This window comes from Thamnophis sirtalis, unplaced genomic scaffold (assembly GCF_051295495.1).
Source record: "Thamnophis sirtalis isolate CommonGarterSnake01/CBP01778 unplaced genomic scaffold, rThaSir2_p1.2 scaffold_10, whole genome shotgun sequence".
NCBI classification, from domain to species: Eukaryota; Metazoa; Chordata; class Lepidosauria; order Squamata; family Natricidae; genus Thamnophis; species Thamnophis sirtalis.
Window position 1 is genome coordinate 53,300,776 of NW_028261390.1, and position 24,002 is coordinate 53,324,777.

Genomic DNA, 24,002 nt, shown 5'->3' on the forward strand with positions numbered 1-24,002 from the left:
TAGACCATCTCGTAGACAAAATAAAGAGCTCTCCCATGGGAACCAAGGTCATTCCAACAGGTTTCAAAGTTTCAAAGTTTAATAACACTTGTATGCTGCCCAATCCCGTAGGACTCAGGGCGGCTCACAATACAAATAAATCAAAAGGCATAGAAAAAAAGAAAAGATAGACTTAAAAACACACTATGCACTCCATTCCAAGTGGGGCTGGACCATATTTTGGGGTCAACAGCCCCAGGCCTGCTGGAACAGCCAGGTTTTAGTGGCCTTACGGAAAGCCTAGAGAGTGGGAAGGGTCTGGATCTCTACGGAGAGATCATTCCACAGGGCCGGAGCAGCTACAGAGAAAGACCTCCTCTGAGTAGTCGCAACCGGCATTGCACGGTCGACGGTACCTGAAGGAGGGCCAATCTGTGGGATCTTATAGGTCGTTGGGAGGTATGTGGCCGGAGGCCGTCCCGTAGGTATCCAGGTCCTAAGCCATGTAGGGCTTTAAAGGCACCTTGAAGAGCATTTGGAGACTGATGGGAAGCCAATGCAGCTCGCAGAGGATAGGTGTAACATGGGTGTACCTAGGTACACCCGTTATCGCTCACGCGGCTGCATTCTGGACCAATTGTAGTCTCCGAACACTCTTCAGGGGCAGCCCCAAGTAAAGCGCATTACAGTAATCAAGCCTAGAGATGACGAGAGTATGAGTGACCATTTGAAGTGCCTTCCGGTCCAGATAGGGCCGCAACTGGTGCACCAGGCGAACCTGGGCAAAAGCCCCCCTGGTCACAGCCGACAGATGGTATTCTAATGTCAGCTGAGGTTCCAGGAGGACACCCAAGTTGCGAACCCTCTCTGAGGGGCGAAGGATTTCGCCCCCCAGGCTAAGAGATGGAATATCTGGTCCGTTCTTGGGGGGCAACATCAACAGCCACTCGGTCTTGTCGGGATTGAGTGCCAGCTTGTTTACTCCCATCCAGACCCTAACAGCCTCCAGGCACTGGCATATCACTTCTACCGCTTCACTGAGTAACCCTTGGAGGTGACCCTTGGAGGAGGAGCAGAAGTGATTAAGGGAGCCATCATCTGCTTTGATTGGACAATGTGACATGTGATACGGGGGGGGGGACTTTTTAAAAAAAATTACATGGTAACCACAGGAAACTTTTAGAGTTGGTTTTCACTGACTACGCCAATATGATGTATCCAACGAACATGTTAAATGTTCCTAGCAGTGGCCAGAGAGACTACTAGTCTACTTCTTTAAAGAGGGCCTGGACCACAAGCTACTTCATGTGTGTGTCTACAGAGGAGTCCCCGATCGGATCCATGAGTGGTATTGGATGATAGTGACAATAGACCTCAAACTTAAGCGGTACAAGAAATGTGGAGCCATGGAGCAAAAACTGAAGGCCAGCCAGGAGAAGCACCAATGTGGCAGGCAATCAACTCCCAGACAAGCCATGGACCCCTCCAGTGGAGCATTGGGACTGCCCATCAAGTGCTTCCGTAATGGCCAGCAAGGGATAGAGTGGACAAGTGTCTAGCCTTAGCCCCCCAGCTGAGGGGAAAACCACCAGAGGCCACCAAGTCAAAGAAGCTCCAATGAAAGGTGAGAGAGAAGGGGAAACTTGTTCTCCAAGCCATTGAGGCCTCTTGTCCCGCCTCCTGAGGGAGGGAGAACTCTGGCACAGGACATCCAGCAGTCTGCTCCCTACAACAGCAAAAAGGAGGACAAAGATGACCTGATGGTAAGTGAGGCCATCTGCCCCTTCACTATCCCCACGAGACTCTTACTACCAAAATCCAGGGCTCAGGGGCTGTGGGTGCCTTAATAGACTCAGGCTGAACCCACTGCCCAACCAGTTTGCAGACAGTTCTGAAATTGGGCATCAGAGCTAAAAAGTTACCCCAGCCCGTGAGGTTTGAGCAGGTTGATGAATCACTGATAGGGGGAGTTCCCATCACACTCCTTACTGAACCAATAAGGCTAGATCTCAATTCCCCCAGTAATACTAGGACCTAAAGGAGGTTTTCAACAAGGCAGAATACAATGCACTACCCCCTCACTGACCTACTGACTGTGCAATCAAGATCCTACCCAGTGCCAAACTACCCAAGGCAAAGCTATACTCTATGACCCCTAGAGAAATGAAGGAACTAAGGGAATATATCACTAAGAACCTGGCAAGAAGATTGTACAGCCAGTGAAGTTGTGAGTAGCCATGGCAGTATAAAGAAAAGAAAGATGGAATGATGAGATTGTGCATAGACTTTAGAGGGATTAACACCTTATGCGTGGAAAATATGTACCAACTCCCCCTAATAAAGGACAAGCTGGCCCACTTGGCAAAAAGAAAAATCTTTACCAAATTACTTCTGTAGGAGGCATACTACTGGATGCAGATTAAATAGGGGGATGATTGGAATAGAATAGAATAGAAAAGAAAATAATAGAATATATCTTTATTACAGTCATAGACCAGCAATAGACATAACTTTTTACAATATATTAAAAAAAAAAAAGTACTGACATTAATAGTGGATAATAGCATCCCTGTCAAGAAAATACATGTTCTCAAACTGTTAGGGTCACTCCCTAGCTTACATAGGTAAAAAGCCGATAAGTATGTGAGTAAATATGTTCCAAAAATTGTTAGAGATATCTCCAAAAAATTGATACGTTGACAGCTATAACTCTGTAACCAATTTTTTTCTTGTGGACATTGCAGCAACACAGAATTTTGCCACTGCATGCGTGGTAGACGGGTTTGAGTCCTGGAGGAGAAAGCCTACATAAAAATTGTCTGCCCTACCTGGCAATCTCTCTAGTAAGGGAAGAATATATGCTGACCTATAAACTCTGTATAATTCACAGTACAATAAAACACGTGACAAAGGACTCTTTGCTGAAGAGCCGATTCTCAAGCACCTGGACCAGTGGTGGGTTTCAAATTTTTTAGAACCTATTCTGTAGGTGTGGCCTGTTTTGTGGGAGTGGCTCGACAGTCATATGACTGGGTGGGAGTGGCTTGGCGGTTGTGTGACTGGGTGGGCGTGGCCAAGTTGGCAAATGTGGTGAAACTCACTTAACAAAGCTCTTGCTTAGCAACCAAAATTCTGGACTCAATTGTGATCATAAGATTCTTTCTTTCTTTCTTTCTTTCTTTCTTTCTTTCTTTCTTTCTTTCTTTCTTTCTTTCTTTCTTTCTTCCTTCCTTCCTTCCTTCCTTCCGTCCGTCCCTTTCCCACACTTATTTTCTTTCTATTTTCTTTTCATTCATTCCTTCCTTCCTTCCTTTCTTCCTTCCTTCCTTTTTGTCTCTCTCCAACTTTCTTTTTTCCCTTTCCTTCTTTCTCTTTTTCATTCATTCTTTCTCTCTCTCTCTCTCATACACACACACACACACGCACACCATTTTCCTCATGTCTGCCACTGACAGCTCTCAAAGAAAAAAAAGGACTCCTGCCTTGGGAAGGGGGTTGGACTAGATTACCTCCATGTTCCCTTGCATCCCTCTGTTCTCTATCCCATTTAGTCACAAGCAACCCCATTCATTTTAAAGTTGGCCGCAAACTTCACTCACCCTGCATGCACCCTGGTCCCACCCAAGGAGGCGAGCTGTGGGGCGGGGGAAAATGGGGAGTCTGTAGCTCCATGTCTCTCCATCTTCTTCCCTGCCTCAGTTCTATGAGAGGGAGGTGCTGCTGTTGAGGCAGTGCAGCAGCAGGGGAGTCAGGGTGCTGCCCACCAAGCAGCATGACCCACAGCGAGCCCAAAAGCAGTAGCCGCCGCTGCTGCCAGCTGTCCAGCGCCACCATCGCTTGCTTCACCTCAAGTTGGTGGCTGTGCACACAGAGGGATGCGGCGGCAGCAAGGGCAGCAGAGCAGAGGCAGCACTTTGGTGGGCACTGAGGGAAGGAAGGAATTGCAGGTGGGAGGTGCTGCTGTTGAGGCAGCACGGCAGCAGGGAAGTCAGGGGAGTGCCCGCCGAGCAGCGCGATCCACAGCCAGCCTAGGAGCAGTAGCCACCACCTCCAGGTGCCACACGCCATCATTGCTCGCTCCCCCTGAGGTCGGAGGCTGGGCATGCAGTGTGGGCGCAGCAGCAAGAGCAGCTGAGTGGGGGACAGTGCTTTGGTGGGCACTGAGGGAAGGAAGAAATGAAGAAGAGCCAAGCTGGGAGGAAAAAGCTCTGCTGGGCAGGGGAACGGGGTGGGTCACTCCATGGCGGGCCAGTCCCTCTGCCGCAGAGCCTTTTATTATTTTTTTCTCTTCCCCTCACAAGAATTGCACCGATACTGGCAGCGGCAGGAGGAGCAACAGCGAGGATCCATGGAGAGGGAGGGAAAAGATGGATTTCTTCCCCCCCCCCCATTGGAAATGAGGTGGCTGTCAAAGACAAGGGAGCGCGTCCTGTGTTGCTTGTTCAAACAGCAGAAGAAGGAACAGGAGTTCGGCTGTTTGAAAAGCTGCATGTGGAATTCCTCTCCTTGTCTTTGACAGCTGCCTCATTTCCAATTGGGGGGAAGAAATCCATCTTTTCCCTCCCTCTCCATGGATCCCCACCCAATTGGAAACAAGGCGGCTGTGACGGACAAGGGAGTACCCCCCGCATGGCTTGTTCAAATAGCAGAAGGAGGAACAGGAGGGGAGGATTTGTTGGACAAGCCCATGGGCGTGCGCTGCTCTCTCCTCTGACAGCTGTCTCGTTCCAATGAAGGGGGTGAGGAATCCATGCGATTTCCTCCCTCTGCATGGATTCCCCACCACCTTCATTGGAAATGAGGTGGCTATCAGAGAGAAGAGGGCAGCGCCTACCACGTGGGCTTGTCAGGAGCTTCCAGAAGAACCAGTACACTAAGGCAGTGGTCTTCAACCTTGGCAACTTTAAGACCTGTGGACTTCAACTCCCAGAGTTCCTCAGCCAGCAAAGCTGGCTGAGGAACTCTGGGAGTTGAAGTCCACAGGTCTTAAAGTTGCCAAGGTTGAAGACCACTGCACTAAGGCATGCTAAATTTCACCAACTGGTACACCCGTACTGGTCTGTACTTGCTGAAACCCACCCCTGACCTGGATCCAGAGTGGCCATTCACTATCCAGGCAGATGCCAGCAACGTGGCAGTGGCTGCTGTCTTCCTAAAAAAATGTGAAGGGGGATTTGCAGCCCTGTGCATACACCTCCTGCAAGCTCACTGAGACTGAAAGAAGGTGGGCAGTATGGGAGAAGGAAGCATACTGACTGCTTACATGGCACCATTTCCTTCAAGTAGGCAAAATGCCATTTGAAATATGAACTGACCAGTTAGTATGAACTGAGGCAGTTAGGACCCAATGGAAACTGTCACCTAAGGAAGTCTGATGGGTCCAATACTTCAACCATTCTAACTTCACATTGAAGTATATTCCAGGAGGAAAAAATATTTTGGCTGATGCACTCATGATTACAGATTCCACAATATAACAGCAAATGCAAGGAGGTAGTCCGTGTCATGATCTCTCCCTCCCCAGAGAGAGACACAAGCCACAACCTGGCTGCATGCAGGAAGGTGGTGAGATGTAGAAGGGGGGAATCTAACTCAGAAACTCAAAGCTGAACTGCCATCCAACTCTTGGTACAGGGACAACAGGGGACTACAAACCTCCAGGGAGAGGCTAGCCTGGAAGGGTTCAAAACTGTATGTCCCTAACACCCTCCACCTTCTAGTGCTCGAGAAAAGAAATGATGCAAAGCAAGTGGGACACTTTGGGTTTCTGAAAACTCTGCATTAGGCAAGGAGGCAATTCTGGTGGCCAAGGATGAAAAGGGACATTGAAAGCTATATAAAAAGTTGTGCAACTTGTGCTGTGATGAAAAAGTGATCCGGAAAGCCTCCTGGGCTCCTCCAACAAGTAGCTGACCCATCCTGTCCATGGAAAGAAATCGCCATGGATTTCATAGTGGAACGTCTGGAGAATGGAGGAAACACAGTCACTTTGACTGTGATTGACCTCTTCTGTAAGCAAGCCATTTCATAGCCTGTTCTGGTCTCCTGTCAGCTGACAAACTATCCAGGTTATTCCTAAAACACATTTACTGGCTGCACAGGGTACCCCGCAGAATCATCTCAGATAGTGGGGTTCAATTTACCACCAAATTATAACGGGAGTTCATTGAGTCAATTGGATCTTTCCAGGGGTTCAGTTCAGCTTTTTATCTGAGTACCAATGGGGTGGCAGAATGAACTAACACTATGATAGACTAATACTTAAGGTGCAAAGGAGGCCAAAATCAGGATGCACAGAGGCCGAAAATGAGAGTGTGTCTTATGGTCAGGTGCGTCATATGTAGCAAGACTGAAAATGGGATGCATGGAGGCTGAAAGCTGGGTGTGCAGAGGCCGAAAACAGGATGCGCAGAGGTCTAAGTTTCTGTAAATAAGTTGTAAACACTTCAGCTACAAAGTCAGTGAGATCAAAGAAGGAAAGAGAAGAGATATGTTGTTTCAAAAACTCCAGCCTCTGACCTCCGAGTGGCAGTGTTGCTACTTTTCACTTTCCAATTTTTATCTCTGGCTTATAGGAAACAAAGTTCTTTAAATTTCTTTAAAGGAATTTAATAACAAGTAATAGGAAGAATTGTTAAAATAAAAAGGAAGGTTTTAATCCAGAAAACAAAAAGCAGAAGAAAAAAAAAAACCAATCCGTTCACTTTAAGAGAAACAAGAAACGTTGCGAGCACTTCAATCCACAAAGTATGGTTACAAAGAACAAAAAAAGCTTTCCAAAGCAATCCAATATAAGTTAATTTCGCTGCTTAATTCTTTTGCTTAAGGATCTAATTTGGCTTAAAAAAAGTTTCTTTGGGCAGTCTTTCTCAAAATAGAAAAAATACCTCACCAGATACCTCACTTTCTCTTTTCACTTCCTTCCTTCCGGAGATGTCCCGACTTTATCAGCCTGGGGCTGCCTGTTTACCACTGGCTTGAAGCACTTCCCTTGGGTCTATCAGGGACTTTGCGATGTCCCTGAGACCAGCAAGGCTTCGTCTTTCTGATCACTGTCACTGCGGGATGACTTAGGTCACAATGGACCGTCCAGCGGCGAAAGTATCAACGGCGGTCTCGGAGTGTCGAGACCACACATTGTGACATCGCGACATTGGCTCCTCCTTCAGCAGAGAACTGTTTTTAAATTAGTTGAATCCCACCACTGGAAAGTGGCAAGGAGTTTTGGCAATCATATCAGTTCCTTCCAGGTTCCTTGTTGACTTGTGGAAAGCTGTCAGGGAATGTTAGAAAATATGCCTGATTATGGCAATTTTGAACAGCAGCAGCACAGTGGGGTTGAAGCAATTTCATTGCCTTGGGACTAATGGGTCCTGGCATTCTGAAAGATAAGCTGTGTTTTGCCCAATAGAAGGTTGCAAAGTATCAAACGGACTAGTATTTTAGTAGTACATAAATTATAATTTTTTTCCTTACTAATTTTGTCCTTTTTTCAGACTTCATTAAACCCCTTGGTCAATATTTTACAAACATTATTTTGTCATCACTGTGATAAACAACTTAAATCTGAGAAAGTTTACTGTATGTAGTCAATGAACATTCTCTTTATGAATGTATGTTCTTTTCAACTAAGCAGAAAATACAAGAGGGGGGGAGTGTGTGTGTGTTAAGTGTGCTTCAATCTTACAGAAATCCCTTTGCATCTTTGTAGAAATCTATTGCTTAGTAAAAGATAACAGGCAAAAGTATATCTTAAGCTATTTTTACATAGCTTATTCAATAATTCCAGTGAAAGAGAAAAGGCTGAGTTCAGAGTCACTCTTGTCAATTTATTCACAGGTGCTTAAAAAGGGGCATCTTGTAATTATTGAAATCCATAAGCAGAAACCAGATAATTTTTAATAATGGAAGAATGGAAGGGTGTTTACCATTCAAGGGCTACAATTGTTCCATTACTTTTACAGTCTGACTAGCAGTTTTTGTGTTATAATATCAACCCAATACCTTTAGTATCAACCCAATACCTTTAAATCTGTTTTGAATTCAAATCCCTCGGTCTATTCACTGTGTTTTAACTGTGGGCATCTGAAGTTAATGCTGAACTGGGGAGGGGCCAGGATACAGAGAACTGCAATACAGGGAATCTAGATTTCTTCTGCCAGAGCTCTGCTTATTTAAATGATAGCTAATCTAGTTAAAATAACACTTGAACCCTCTCAAATAGCAGACATGATCATAATTAGAACTAGCCTATGAGTTATTTCTAGACCTCTCTGATTAGACACCAGCATATTTATAAGTGCTTTTCTGCTTTTCTCATATTACTAAGAAGTTTAATAATGATGGTGTATATACAAAGTATTGAATATACACACAAGTTGTTCAATATATTGTTTTACCATCTCCTCTCTCTCTCTCTCTCTCTCTCTCTCACACACACACACACACACACACACACACACACACAGTTTTTCCTAAATTTTTCTAATATTATTAAATCTGCAAACAATATTTTGGCAGAAATCTGTCAAAAGATTCCTGAGAAATCATGAATTCTACATAAACAACTTCGGATATGTTAAGAGAATATTGATATCTCATGAAAATAAGGCGAAAATAAATATTCTGAGCTTAAGTAAATACTTGGGTAAGACTATTTTTGGGAATAATTTACAAAAGAAGAATGAAATAGACAAAAGTATAAGTACTCCATTAATAAAAGTCTTTAACAATAAAAATAAATTTATTAAAAACCAATTTCATTATATACATGATGTACAATGACAATAAAGGCTATACTACATAAAAAGAATGATACTACTCAGCAGGAGCTTTTAAAAATGGCAGCAAAATATGAAATGATATTTCTCAATGCTAAATATTAAATAAATATAATTAAATATATTTAATGAAGAATCAAAATAGATCATACAAACCTTTCAAATCTTCAGGACAAATAGTGAAGAATTTTATGTAGGATAATGGACCTCGTCAGCCTTTTTTCTAAGAAAATAGGAAGTTTGAGCTGCTTAAACTATTCATTCAAGAAAGCTTGGTCCACAGTAACTGTTGAGATAATCATGGCCCCGGAGTTACATCTGTCTTCTCTGACTGTAATTCCTGTCCTTCTCATCTATATTTGGCAACTGAACTCATGTTTCAGTGAACTGCCACTATCTGGAAGTTCAGCATAATAGTAGTGAGCTTAGAAGAATTAACAACTTCTATGTTTCAAACTTAAACATTCAAGAAACTTGAATTGCTGCTGATTACAACACATTACCATATTCTTGCTGATAACCAAATTCTTATTTAATATTGAAGAATGTTAAAATGTGACACCACTAGAGCTATCTATAGGAAATGTTTCGGATAGTTCTGGTATTAGAAAACAATTCATCCTTCATGTTTCTTTACCAACATGTCTTTTTTGAAAACAAAAGGAAATAATATTAGCCTTGTATGCATTTTTATTCTAAACAAACTTTTACATCTGTAGTTTATGTTGTGTTAACATTCTTGCAATAAAAATATCTTAATAAAATCTTAATTTATGATATCAGAGAGTACATAGTGGATTAATGTATGAAACTATGCCTGTAAATGTCTTCCAACATTTTCATAGCTGTATCCCTTCTTTAACACTGATGTACACCATATGAAATGTGAGAAATGGAACTTTTTAAACAATTAAATCCAAAGAATGTCCTGGCCAAGGGACTGAAAGTGATACTATGGAAGTTTGTCATAGCTAAATGTTAAGATTATAGGATGACTGTTTTGGATTTTTCGTTAGTCACAGCTTTTTGTAAGTAAACACCATACATTTGAGCATTTCAATGAGATCTCATCTCCAAGAGTTTTTAAACAATATAACCAGATCAGAAAATCTAGATTTTATACTTGGGTCCATGAAAACACTTTACTGAAACACCTTACTGAATCATATATACTATAGCATGCTGCATAAAAACATTCCATATTAGCTTTTCCTTAGAAGTTATTAAGTTGCTAGTCCTCCTCCTTGCAACCTACCCAATGTCTATAAAATGAACATAGAAAAGAAATGTGTGTAGCACATTATTGTTTTGTTAAGGATTGGATGCCACATGGTGTAGAGTAGGGGGTGTCAAACTCAAAGCCTGTGGGCTGGATTTGGCCCACAAGATGCTTAGAACTGCCCGATGGGGCCACCCAGGAAACAGCGGACCAGCCTGCAGTGCCTCTTCCAGCAAAAACGGAGGTCAGGACAGCCACGTGTGGCTCTCCTGACCTTCATTTTCGGCTGCGATGGCCTCCTGCAACCCTCTGCCAGCAAAAACAAAGCTCGGGAGGGTGGCAGGTGGCCCTCCCAAGCTCAGTTTCCGCTGGCAGAGTGCTTGGGCCACCACAAGCAACCCCGACATGAATGACATTGAGCTGGTCACACTTATCCTCGCCATGCCCCCCCCCGCCCCCCCGGGGTCAAACACAACCCTGAGTTATAAAAAAAAGCGCACAAGTTTGTCACAGCAGAAAATATGCATGTAATGTACATAATACACAAGGTAGGTTATAGACTAATTTCTGTTGTTGTCAAGTTAGTAACTTGGTTGTTAAGTGAATCTGGCTTCCCCATTAATTTTGCTTGTCATAAAGTTACAAAAAGTGGTCACATGGCCCCGAGACACTGCAACCATCCTAAATATGAATCAATTGCCATGTGTCTGAATTTTGATCACATGATCATGGGGATGATGCAATGATCATGTAAATGCAATGAGTCACTTTTTTCAGAGCCGTTGTAACTTTGAAAGATCACTAAATGAATTCTTGGACTACCTTTGTTTTGGAGGAATAAAAGCCATTCAATAGCTGTACCTTGACGACAGAAACATTGCTGCTAAACGAAAGGAAGTTTCAATCCAAGATCAAACAAAAGAGCAAGCCAAGAGGGATTTCCCAAAAGTGTGTAATATTTAATGGACTGTTAAATCAAAGGGAGAAAGAGAAATTGGCACAACCCAGGGAAGTGAACAGGAGAGTGTGTGTGTGAAGCAAAGAGGCACTTAGCTTGAGACTATTTTGGGAGCAGAAATTCCAGAGCTGGAAAGTCTTCAATCTTTTTTTCTTCATCTTCCTCTTTGATTGGCCAAGAGACAGGTGCTCCAGAAGGTGATGGCAGGAGTATTCCAGGCTTCCTAGTATGTTATTTAATAAATTATATTACATCTGTTTTAGCTGCATACTTACCACGGTAAGCTTGTTCAATCAATTCAATTACAGTTCTTATGAGACAAGTAGCCATTAAATAACCTTTGGGTTTATAGCATGTTTAGCTACAATTGTTTTTGTTTTTTGTTTTTTTTAGTCTTAGTGAATGATGTGACTAAAGAAATTATCAAAAATAGATTCCTTTTACTTTTTTTTAACTGGTAATGTCTAATCTGGCCAGTGAAGTTAGAAATAGTCTGGTTTTATGCTAATCAACCACAATGTAGTTTACTTTTTTTTTTTCAGGGACTGATTTTGTCCTCCTCTACAAATTCTCACTCTATTACTTTTCCTGGCTTCCTGGCAAAACAAATTATTTTCTTGTTCATATACTATCCAAGAAACACATTTTCCTCCCCCATCTTTTTTCTTTCTCCCATAGGATGGGCAATGTTATGGTATGGAATTGCTGTAATACAGGGATTGGCATTAGGGACAAAAAAAATATAATGTATGGTGATAGGTAGCTGTTGAAAATCAATAAAAACAGCCAGTTAAAAAAAGGTGGCAAAATTCTGAAAGATATTCCCTTTTCATACCCATGTTTTTCCGAAAATACAACCTACCCAAAAGACAAGCCCTAGCCAGTGGTGGGATTCAATTTTTTTTACTACCTATTCTGTGGGTGTGAGTGGGTGGCAGAAGTGGGTTCCTACCAGTTCGCACCTATTCAGTAGAACCGGTTCGTCAAATCTACCGAACCAGTTAGAAGAGGTTCCACCAGTGGACCCGGAAAGCAGGCCACACCTACAGAAGAGGTTCCAAAGTTTTTGGAAACCCACCACTGGTCCTTGGATATGATTATTCTACACTATCATGCTCATATTTATAAAACTCAGTGCCTCTGTGAAAGGTAAGGATAACTACTGCATTTGTGGTGCAATCAGAACATTGCGTCTGTTGAAGATGTTGTAACGCAAACCAAAGATGCCTTTTAAAAAACAAGTTTACATCATATTCTTATGCATGCCAGTGCTGTGTGTGAGGTAATTTAAGGTGGTTCTGACAAGTGTCGTCGGCATCTTCATATCCAGTCACATAGGTGGTAAGCCACTCCCATCCGGTCACATGGGCAGCAAGCCACTCCCACAAAGGAGGCCACACTCACAGAGTAGGTTCGAACAATTTTTGAAACCCACCACTGGTGGGTGGGCATGGCTGGGTGGGCATGTGACTCGGTGGGCATGGCCAACTCAATGTCACTCATGTCGAGGGGTGCTTCGCCTAGCCTGGCCTCTCATGACCATGAGGATGCTGGAACAGTCGGAAGTGTGAAAAACAGTCATGTCACTTTTTCAGTGCCGTTGTAATTTTGAATGGTCACTAAATGAACTGTTGTAAGTCAAGGATCACCTGTAGAAAAATGCAAAAACCTTTTTTGCTTGCAAAAAACTGCCCTGCATCAATCATTAGATTAGAAATACCTGCAAGCCGGAGTTACAAATCAGGCAGGGTGCCAGAGAACTTTGAGGAATTAAAGTAGTTTAAAATGCAATGATAACTATCAGCAGCCAACTCTTGCTCATAAAGTGAAACCCTTTAGCAGAGAGGTCATTTAAGCTCTCCAGAAAGAGCACACCCAGGAGAAGAAATCCTTAGATCCATTTGCTCCACTAAAAGATATCAGCTAGTCTCACTCAGCTCATAAGATATCCCAAGGAAATCATCCAGATTTAAAGAAAGATCACATGCCCTCCAGAAAGGCAGTAAAAAAAATCAGTGCCAAGCTTGCATCCTGCCTCTTAGAAGAACCCCCCAAAAGGACAGTGCCAAGAATCACTAAAGCAGTAAAAGAAGACTCCCTCCCCAGATAGAAAAACAAACCACCAGGCAGGAAAAAATTCAAACACAATACAAATAATTAAATCACAAGTTTAAATCCTTTTAAAACTAAAACACAAGCTCATTGCCAGGCCCTTGCCTCACACTCCAGACAAGCTCAAGTCTAAACACTTGACATAAGCCTAACTACAAAGAAAGCAATTAATGCCAGAATGGAACAAAGGAGCAAACACAGTAGCTATTGCTTGTTAAACCAATTGCCAGACCAAATAGACACAGGAACTAGCCAGATTTCTGAAGCTGCTTCTTTTCAGGAACAGAGATTAACATTTTTCTTTCCAAACAAAGATGAATAGGGAAAATGATCCCACCAGTAAACACAGGATTAAACATCACCAAGCAAAGAATTAAACTTCACCAACAACCAGTTTTAGACCAAAAGTCAGAAAGGGTATGTAAACTCACATTTGATTGTCTAGCTAGCCAAGAAGCCTTGCTGAATGTCACTCATCTTGGTTCCTTGTCATTAACAGCTTCTTTCCGGCAGCTCTGCTTCGTTATTCAATTATTCCTTCAAAGTGCTGGCCATTGCATCCCAGCTGGAAAAACTCCAACAGGGAGGTATTTCCAACAACAGTGTAAAAAAGCTTAAAACAACTCTTCCCTTTAAGAATATCAAGTCCCAGCAAAGGGGGGGAAAAAACAACCGAAGTCAGTAAGTTTAAGCACACTGCCAAGAATGTAATAAGGGTTAATGGAGAGGCAGTTTGTGTAAGCAGGGCAATAAAGATTAGGCTAGAAACAACACCAGAATGTTTCTTTCCTGCCTTCCTTACAGGATTAGCCCTGTAAAGTGGGGAAAAAACAAAAGGAGATTTCTTCTAACTACCAGTTCTCTGAACTGCTTAGAAAATTAAGCGAATAGGCTAGAACTGGTTGAATCGCACTTCTGGACCCAACCCGATTTTCATGCCTGCACTAAATATAACCCCTAGTTAAGTCCTGCCCATCATCTGGTTGTAGAGGTGGGGTAGGGTGCATGCATAAAAACCAAGTTAGGGTAGGAGCGGGGGTGGAGTTGCCCCATGCACCCTGCACTTGCTTACCTTGGGACTGCTGCAGCCAGGCCTCTCACATCCCAACAACTCTTGCGCTGCTGCCTGACTTCTTCTGTGGTCTCTTGAGGACAGATGCCACATGGCGCATCGCGCTGGTGTTGCTGTTCATGGCAGGGTCTGGTCATACTTCAAACGGGCTCTTATTATCTTCCAAAAACTACCCCACTGTCAATAGTGCCCATTGAACAGCATAAGCTTCCTTTTCCCACACTGCCCACCACATTTTGGTATTGGTAAACTTATGGGATATGAAGGCACAGGGCTGCAGCTTCCCTTCGGTGTTCCTTTGAAGTAGAATAGTCCCCACTGCCATATCACTGGCATCAGCTTGGATGACAAATGGTTCATATGAGTTCGGATGTTTAAGCACTGGCTCTGCCACAAACAACTGCTTGAGTTTCTCAAAAGCCACTTGACATTCCATAGTCTAGTTCAGAGGCTGACTGGGCTTAGGCTTCATTCCTCCTCCCCAGGTCTTTAGCAGCTCTGTGATTGGTAGAGCGATCTGGAAGAATGATGGAATGAACTGTCTATAGAAGTTGGCAAAGCCCAAGAAACCTAGCAGCTGTTTTCTCGTCCGGGGGGGCCTCCCACTCCAGCATTGCTTTCACCTTTCCAGGGTCCATCTCTATCCCCTCACTTGATATCAAGTACCCCAAATAGCCCAGGCTAGACTTATGAAAATCACATGTTGTTAGTATAGCATAGAGTTTAGAGTCTAGGAGCACTCACACACTAACTTCACATGCTCCTCCATAGTTTTGGGATAAGAATGTCATACAGGTTCAAATGCTCAACACCTCGTTTATCAGATGCATGAACACAGTTGGGGGCCCCTGCAGTCCGAAAGGCAATATTCAGAATTAGTACCATCCCAAGGGGCAATTTAAGACTGTCTTCCACTCATCTCCCTCTTTAATTCTTACTTGGTAATATGCTTCCCTCAAATCATTTGGTAAACTCCTTCCCTTTGGGCAGGTACCCCAACATGTCCTTCATGAGGGTACATATTCTTGATGCAAACACCAATAATCACACAGAAATCCATGCACAGTCTCATGGACCCATCCTTTTCTTTGAAAAGTATGGAGGCTGCTATTCAAGATTTCGCCAGCTGAATGAATTCTCTAGCCATATTCTTATCCACAAAACTCCTCAGCTCCTCCATCTCTCTTGGCGTCATAGCATACATCTTTAGTATTTACATCTAAATACTAGCAAGAAAAATAGTATTTACCATAATGGAGGCTTCCTACTTTATATAGTAGAATATAATTTTCTTATTGATGGAGCAATAATGGAAACATTCTCAGGGACCAGCATTTCCCACCCTTCCAAAGCTCCTGAACATAATACTACATAATAGTAGAATATAATACAAAAAAGATAATCAAGCAGTTGTCAGCGTTCCAAATATCACGCAGAATTAAATCAGATACCAAAGCAAAACTATCCTTAAAGTTCCAATTTAATAAGACAGACATGTTGGCATCGTGCTTATGGAATCCCAATACTGGAAATGACATCAGAATTCCACGCAGTTAAAAGTTCATGATCTTGTCCCCACACCCACAATCCATCACATAGTCCAATCTTCTTCTTCCATGCTGGCATCCACACCCAGCTGCTTCCGGTCAGGTGTGAAAGAACGAAGACAAAAGATGACCTTGACTTCTAGAAAAGAATGATAACAATACATTCCACGATCTCACTCCTGTCTATTCCCCCCTCCCATCAACTATACTAATGAAACAGCATATTTAAATAAGAGAAAGTGTGGCACGCCAAAATTCTAAAAGGAATATAATTGCAGGCCTGACAGCAGTTCTATGTTTGCTGTTACTAATCCTCTGTCCCATGCATTCAATATTATGAAAAATAATTTATCAATTTAAGGGATTCAAAATCTGCTCATATTTTTCAAAGTCCAGTTTTGACAACTTTCATTCTGGTTCTTAATTTATATACCATAAATTTGTAAGAGTTCCAGTCTTCAAAGTTCTGCAGAGTAAGGCATTTTATTTGCTGTGGAACAAATTGGCAAAGATAACATGAGGCCCTAAAGGATCAAGGTCAGATATAAAACCAGACATTTTTGAAATAAAAACAATGCACAGAAGTCAGTTGCTCCTTCCACTAAGTCATGAATAACACTCAAGTAATATGCAAGGAATATAAATCCTTCCATTCCCCATCATCCAGTCAGAGCTGAAGATGCTTCTTGGATGAGAAACAAAACATCTTCAAAGAAAAAACTAGAAAGTTCAATTGCCTCCTGAAAAAGCACCTTTGGGACAACCATGACCTAGATGACTGAGAATCTCTACAGACTTTTAGCCATTAGTGGGATTCAACCGGTTCGCACCAGTTCAGTAGAACAGGTAGCTAATTTTTTGCTGAGTTCAGCAAACTGGTTAGATATCTTCCCCCTCTGCTGGAGACCTCCCCCCCCCCCCCGCTGCTGCCTAAGGGCTGCCACCTATGTGCTCTGCAAACTTGCAGGGCCTGGCTGGGATAAGCATTTCCTAGAGCCATGCGCAGAGTCAGCTGCAGGGCTGCTGCGCTCTGGGACAGAAGTGGCTCAACCTTTGTGGTGGCAGTGGGATCTGCTCTGCAACCTGGCTTGAAACCCACCACTGGGAATTTAGGGAGGGTTTTTTTTCCCCGCCTGGAAGGAAGTTGAACAATGTAGACTGCGCCAATGCAGTGGTTAGTATAAGTCTTGAAAAGCTTAGCCGCCTTGCAGTGCATCTACATGCAGGTGCCCAGCAGATTCTTGGCCTTGTTCTTGTACCAAGTGACATCGCTCTCAATGCAGTGGTCCCGTGGGCGCTGAAAAACAGCCTTGCAGAGCGGGTTACGCTTCCCCAAGTAGTCACAAAACTGGCATAAGGGCAGAACTCCATGCCAACTTCGTATATGTGCAGCAAATTCTCATTGGTGCTCTCTGTGCGCTTGTACCTGTCCTCATCCATGGGCAATCCGAAGGCGCCCTCATCCAGCTTGTGCTGGTTTTGCGGCCCTGTGTGCAGAAGTACATGCATGTCTTGAACCAAATATTGCTAAGGAGCCTGAAGGGGCTCTGCGTGCTGAACACTTTGCACGTGTAGAGCTTCTGAAGGTCAGTGCATGTAACGGCTTGTTGTTTTCACCACCGACCCGGTGCCCTGATCCTCCAGCTTCTGGATGACGGCGGGCAGAGTCAGGGTAGTGGCACAAAACTCTGGGTAATTGGTGAGGTTGAGGGTGTGGCAATAAGGTTTGTTGAGATAGCAGTTGAGCAAGCTGCGGATACTGATGAGCGACCACTTTGAGTGGTGCTGCCCACTCTTGGAACATGCCTTGGTGTAGAAAGAGAGCAACATGCAGCATAGTGCTCCCTTGTCCATGGTCTCGAGGTTGGGGCTTTGAGCTTTCTCACTCAGGTACTTTCAGAAGATACACACCACATATTGGATGATCAAGCACGTGTTCTCCGGAGCGTGTCCCCCATGCCCTGCCTGTGGTACCCTTCCAGATGGGCCAGCCCTGGCCAGCTAGGGAAGATGGGAGCTGAAGTCTGTACCAGTCATCTGCAAGCACCGACATGGTGCAGCCAATGGTGGGCATTAGCCAGAGGGTCAAGATGAGGCTGAGTGAGGATCTGGGCATGGTGGGTGTGCGGGAAGCTTGGGGAGGGCATCCATGCAGGGCCTCCTGAAACTCCCATGAGGAACTGATGTGTTGCATCTTCTCTGGGAACTTTTTTCAAGCTCCTGGATTTGCAATTCATGTTGTACATGGTGGGGGAACACGAACACACATGCCCCCCCCCTGCAAAATGGCCGTTAGGGGAGAGAACTGGTTTTTTTAAATCCCACCACTGCTTTTAACTATGCAATTTGGGATGAACACCCTGGTGTGGGAGTATGAATGGATTTCCAGAAAAAAATTGCAGACTACAGGAACCATTAGTACTACTCAGGTGACCCCGAGGACACAGATAAATCTCCAACTGCTTCAAAGACCCTAGGATGCAGATGACCAATAGCCTACAAGGAATATAAATCCTTTCATTCCCCACCATCCAGTCAGGATGAGAAGCAAAACGTCTTCAAAGAAAAAAACAAGAGTATCAAGTTGCCTCCTGAAAAAGTACCTTTGGAACATTCAAAACATTAGGAAAAAGAATAGTAAGGTTTTCATCTGGAGATGGATGGATGGACAGAGATATTGTGAGATTACTACTATTTTTGGAACTAAGAATGTGGCATAACCCTAATTTTTCATCGTTTAAGTATATGAAATAGTTTCTTTTTTATTATGACTAATTATAATAACATGTAAGCACCACGTATATGCCAGTCAATTCATTAGTGCTCATGATGGTGCCATTTCTTTGCCTTCAGAAGTTTTCCATTTGGAGCTCAAATTAAACAGGGAGTCTGATGTTCCTAATTCTATAATAAATTTAATTGCTGACTTAAAAAGTACATGAGAATTTAACATTGTGATAATATTTTTAAAAATTATGACAAAGAATTTTTTATACTGCTGAGAAACTTTGCAATCAGGTATGAAAAATAATAGGTCACTGGATTTAAAACAGCACTTTGTCTCTTTGGTCTTTTACTTTAAAATAGTGTTAACAAATATTAGTGGATCCACATTTAGATTTATCTAGTTCGAGACAATCTGTTAAATTCCAATATGCTAATCATTTTAAAATAATATATCATAAGCATAACTGATATAGGCATGCATATAGGTATCCTAATCCAGCTGCAAGATTCAATAAAATTGACACATGTTGTGCACAATACAAAGGTAAACTAATATATTTCTGTAAATCTAAATGGAGGATATTTGTATATACAGGTAAAACTCAAAAAATTAGAATATCGTGAAAAAGTTCATTTATTTCAGTAATACAACTTAAAAGCTGAAACTAATATAGGAGATAGACTCATTACATGCAAAGCAAGATAGTTCAAGCGGTGATTTGTCATAATTGTGATGATTATGGCTTACAGCTCATGAAAACCCCAAATCCACAATCTCAGAAAATTAGAATATTGTGAAAAGGTGCAATATTTTAGGCTCAAAGTGTCCCACTCTAGTCAGCTAATTAAGTCATAACACCTGCAAAGGGTTCCTGAGCCTTTAAATGGTCTCTCAGTCTGGTTTAGTAGGAATCACAATCATGGGAAAGACTGCTGACCTGACAGTTGTGCAGAAAACCATCATTGACACCATAAGGAAGGAAAGCCTCAAAAGGTAATTGCAAAAGAAGTTGGATGTTCCCAAAGTGCTGTATCAAAGCACATTAATAGAAAGTTATGTGGAAGGGAAAAGTGTGGAAGAAAAAGGTGCACAAGCAGCAGGGATGACCGCAGCCTGGAAAGGATTGTCAGGAAAAGGCCATTCAAAAGTGTTGGGGACTTTCACAAGGAGTGGACTCAGGCTGGAGTCGGTGCATCAAGAGCCACCACATACAGAGGGATCCTGTACATGGGCTTCAAAAGTTGTATTCTTCTTGTCAAGCCGCTCCTGAACAACAAACAACATCAGAAGCATCTTACCTGGACTAAAGAAAAACAGACCTGGTCTGTTGCTCAGTGGTCCAAAGTCCTCTTTTCTGATGAGAGCAACTTTTGCATCTCATTTGGAAACCAAGGACCCAGAGTATGGAGGAAGAATGGAGAGGCACACACAGCAAGATGCTTGATACCATCAATATGCGGACGATACACAACTGTATCTGTCCGCCCCGTGCCAACTCAATGAAGCGGTGGACGTGATGAACCAGGGTCTTGAGGCCGTTAAGAACTGGATGAGCACTAACAAACTGGTACTCAACCCGGACAAGACCGAGTGGCTGTTGTGTTTCCCTCCCAACAATTTGGCCGATATTCCAACACTCAGGCTGGGGGGTCAAATTTTATACCCCTCAGATAGGGTCCGTAATCTAGGAGTCCTCCTGGATCCACAGCTGACTTTTGACCATCAGTTGTCGGCTGTGACCAGGGGGGCATTTGCCCAGGTTCGCCTGGTCCGTCAGTTACGGCCCTACCTGAACCGGGAGGCTCTCGCAACAGTCACTCGAGCCCTTGTGATCTCTAGGCTGGAATACTGCAATGGGCTCTACATGGGGTTGCCCTTGAAGTGCATCCGGCGACTGCAGTTAGTCCAGAATGCAGCCGCGCGAGTGATAGTGGGCGCACCGCGGTTCGCCCACATTACACCCATCCTCCTCGAGCTGCACTGGCTACCTGTCGATCTCCGGGTGCGCTTCAGGGTATTGATGACCACCTTTAAAGCACTCCATGGTAGTGGATCTGGGTACTTGAGAGACCGCCTTCTGCCGATTACCTCCCTTCGACAGATTAGATCGCACAGATTGGGCCTCCTCCGGATTCCATCTGCCAGTCAATGTCGACTGGCGACTACACGGAGGAGAGCCTTTTCTGTTGCAGCTCCGACCCTGTGGAAGAGCCAAGGTGGCGCAGTGGTTAAATGCAGCACTGCAGGCTACTGCTAGATCAGCAGTTCAGCGGTTCAAATCCCACCGGCTCAGGGTTGACTCAGCCTTCCATCCTTCCGAGGTGGGTAAAATGAGGACCCAGATTGTTGGGGGCAATATGCTGACTCTCTGTAAACAGCTTAGAGAGGGCTGAAAGCCCTATGAAGCAGTATATAAGTCTACTGCTATTGCTATTGCTATCTCCCCGTTGAGATTCGTACCCTCACCACCATCCAGACCTTCCGCACGGCCCTTAAGACCTGGCTCTCCCAGCAGGCCTGGGGATAAGTTCTTAAATTACCCGCCCGAGTGTTGACTGTTGAATGCAAGTTGTGTTTTATTATTTTATTTTGTTCACTCACTGTTTGTCTTTTATTATTGCACCCCCTTCCCTGTGATTGTAAGCCGCCCTGAGTCCCCTCAGGGAGAAGGGCGGCCTATAAATCTTAATAAAATGTCTAAAAAAAAATAAAAATGAAGTCCAGTGTGAAGTTTCCATAGTCTCTGTTGATTTGGGGAGCCATGTCATCTGCTGTGGTTGGTCCACTGTGCTTTATCAAGTCCAGGGTCAATGCACCCATCTACCAGGAGCTTTTGGAACACTTCATGCTTCCTTCCTCAGACGAGCTTTATGGGGATGCTGACTTCATTTTCCAGCAGGACCTGGCACCTGTCCACACTGCCAAAAGCACCAAAACCCGGTTCAATGACTGTGGAATTACTGTGCTTAATTGGCCAGCAAACTCGCCTGACCTGAACCCCATAGAGAATTTATGGGGCATTGCCAAGAGAAAGATAAGAGACATGAGACCAAACAATGCAGAAGACCTGAAGGCCACTATTGAATCATCCTGGTCTTCCATTACACCTCAGCAGTGCCACAGGCTTATGGCTTCATGCCACACCGCATTGAGGCAGTAATTGCTGCAAAAGGAGCCCAAACCAAGTACTGAGTACATATGCATGTTTATACTTTTCAGAGGTCCGATATTGTTCTATGTACAATCCTTGTTTTATTGATTGCATGTAATATTCTAATTTTCTGAGATTGTGGATTTGGGGTTTTCATGAGCTGTAAGCCATAATCATCACAATTATGACAAATCACCGCTTGAACTATCTTGCTTTGCATGTAATGAGTCTATCTCATATATTAGCTTCACCTTTTAAGTTTCATTTTTGAAATAAATGAATTTTTGCATGATATTCTAATTTTTCGAGTTTCACCTGTAGTTGTTTAATTAAGAAAACAGTGTACTATTATTAACTATTATCCTTCAGTGTCTTCATCATGTTACAGTGAAAACAACAGCTTCTAAATGTTTTCTATAGGCAGATCCCTCTATTATATTTTCTTTCCTTGCTAAATTCTTGAACCTCAGAAACATTCATAGGTTTCCTTCTATATACCAAAAAGCCCACTTAAATGTTTTTAATCTTTCTATCTTTCTTTCTAGTATTTTATAGTTGATTTGAAAGTGTATTTTGGATATTTTCTACATTCCCATCTCCACAATTAGAAGGGACAGACTTTGGACTATATACTTGCAAAAATATGGTTATATATAATAATTGTTTTTGATATAGAGTGTAATATATGTTAAGGAATTTAAAAGCAGCATTCTACAGTGGTGCCTTATAACGCCATCTGAATTCTTGTTAAGAATGACAAGGCAACAAATAATTATAGGGTATTCTGTCAGTCTCATAAAGGTATATTTAGTATATAAATATAAATTTAAAAGTATATAAAGGCATTTGTTTGCCTTTGAGGCATAAATTGGTGGGTTTTGTACTGATGAATGATGAAAGAACTTTAACAAAAATAAAGCAGTCATTTTCAATTGGAATTATCAGTGGACATCACCCATAGTAGGCAAAAATTAGTTCACGTGTTTATCAGGATACCAAGACAAAGGGATGAGTGATTATTTTTGGAAATGAATGGTGTTATATTATCCTGCACAAATCCAGTGTGCAATTTGGTGTCTTCTCCTGAATCCCATTTCTTTTCAAAGAGCAGATGTCACCTACAACCAGATAATCTTTGCCCAAATTCATCTTCCCCAATTATATCCATTCTTAGACGAGGAATCCTAGCTTGCTGTCACACGTCTTATTCAGAGGTGGGTTGCTGACAGTGTTGCTGCTGGTTCGTTTTGCACGTGCAGTTGAGAGTAAATTGTTCTGCGCATACACAGAACATGAAAAAATCAGTAAAAACCGTGAAAAAATCAGTAAAAAAAATGCTGGCAACAGCATTGTCGACTGGGGTTCGGGGGCCTGGTCAGCCTGGGTAGCTGCCGGTGTGGACGACCAAGGCCAAAATACCACTACTGGTTCGCTCGAAGCAACCCACCTCTGGTCTTATTACCTCTCAGTTACACTATAAAATATACTTTTTGTGAGGTTACTCTTGAAGACCACATTGAAGCCTCAAATGGCCCATGATGCAGTGACATGGATAGGTTTAGCATACTTAAGTACACCCATATACAAGTGAAACTCAAAAAATTAGAATATAGTGCAAAAGTTCATTTATTTCAGTAATGCAATTTAAAAGGTGAAACTAATATATGAGATAGACTCATTACATGCAAAGCAAGATAGTTCAAGCCATGATTTGTCATAATTGTGATGATTATGGCTTACAGCTCATGAAAACCCCAAATCCACAATCTCAGAAAATTAGAATATTACATGCAATCAATAAAACAAGGATTGTACATAGAACAATATCGGTCCTCTGAAAAGTATAAGCATGCATATGTATTCAGTACTTGGTTTGGGCCCCTTTTGCAGCAATTACTGCCTCAATGCAGCGTGGCATGGAAGCTATCAGCCTGTGGCCCTGCTGAGGTGTTATGAAAGACCAGGATGTTTCAATAGAGGCCTTCAGCTCTTCTGCATTGTTCGGTCTCATGTCTCTCATCTTTCTCTTGGCAATGCCCCATAGATTCTCTATGGGGTTCAGGTCAGGCGAGTTTGCTGGCCAATCAAGCACAGTAATCCCATGGTCACTGAACCAGGTTTTGGTGCTTTTGGCAGTGTGGGCAAGTGCCAAGTCCTGCTGGAAAATGAAGTCACCATCCCCATACAGCTCATCTGCGAAGGAAGCATAAAGTACTCCAAAATCTCCTGTTAGATGGCTATGTTGACCCTGGACTTGATGAAGCACAGTGGACCAACACTAAAAGATGACATGGCTCCCCAAATCAACACTGTGGAAACTTCACACTGGACTTCAAGGATTTTGCAATGTATGCCTCTCCATTCTTCCTCCATACTCTGGGTCCTCGGTTTCTAAATGAGATGCAAAAGTTGCTCTCATCAGAAAAAAGGACTTTGGACCACTGAGCAGCAGACCA

The 24,002-nt window shown here is 43.0% G+C and overlaps 1 protein-coding gene across 2 annotated transcripts in view; it reads right to left on the minus strand.

The window, feature by feature from the left end:
- The window catches only part of PALLD (palladin, cytoskeletal associated protein), a 209,468-nt gene extending 200,401 nt beyond the window's left edge, over window positions 1–9,067 (minus strand). For both annotated transcript variants that reach the window (XM_087724612.1, XM_087724610.1), the window contains exon 1: window positions 8,916–9,067. The gene's annotated coding sequence lies outside the window, so the exon portion shown is untranslated. The remainder of the gene's footprint in view (window positions 1–8,915) is intronic.
- Window positions 9,068–24,002: the final 14,935 nt, after the last annotated feature.